The sequence below is a fragment of the Cucurbita pepo genome, unplaced genomic scaffold, assembly GCF_002806865.2.
Source record: "Cucurbita pepo subsp. pepo cultivar mu-cu-16 unplaced genomic scaffold, ASM280686v2 Cp4.1_scaffold020634, whole genome shotgun sequence".
Lineage (NCBI taxonomy): Eukaryota > Viridiplantae > Streptophyta > Magnoliopsida > Cucurbitales > Cucurbitaceae > Cucurbita > Cucurbita pepo.
In genome coordinates, this window is record NW_019666324.1 from 1 (window position 1) to 246 (window position 246).

Genomic DNA, 246 nt, shown 5'->3' on the forward strand with positions numbered 1-246 from the left:
AATAAAAGAGTGGTTATCGGACTAGATACTCGAATCCTACTGCTCACAACATCGGCTTACTTTATTTTATATTCTGTGGGCGTGCCAGAGTGGTTAACAGGCATGACTAGAAATCATGTGGGCTTTGCCCGTGCAGGTTCAAATCCTGCCGCTCACGAATTATATTTTGAACAAAATCTTTTTCACATTGAAAATAGTGGTTGTTAAAATCTTTTTCACATTGAAAATAGTGGTTGTCCGGCGACT

General features: G+C 39.4%; 1 non-coding gene across 1 annotated transcript; it reads left to right on the forward strand.

Annotated features, from left to right (window-relative positions):
- Positions 1-75: 75 nt before the first annotated feature.
- TRNAS-AGA lies at positions 76-157 on the forward strand. The gene has a single exon. It is a non-coding gene; the product is annotated as a tRNA-Ser (tRNA).
- The last annotated feature ends 89 nt before the right edge of the window (positions 158-246 follow it).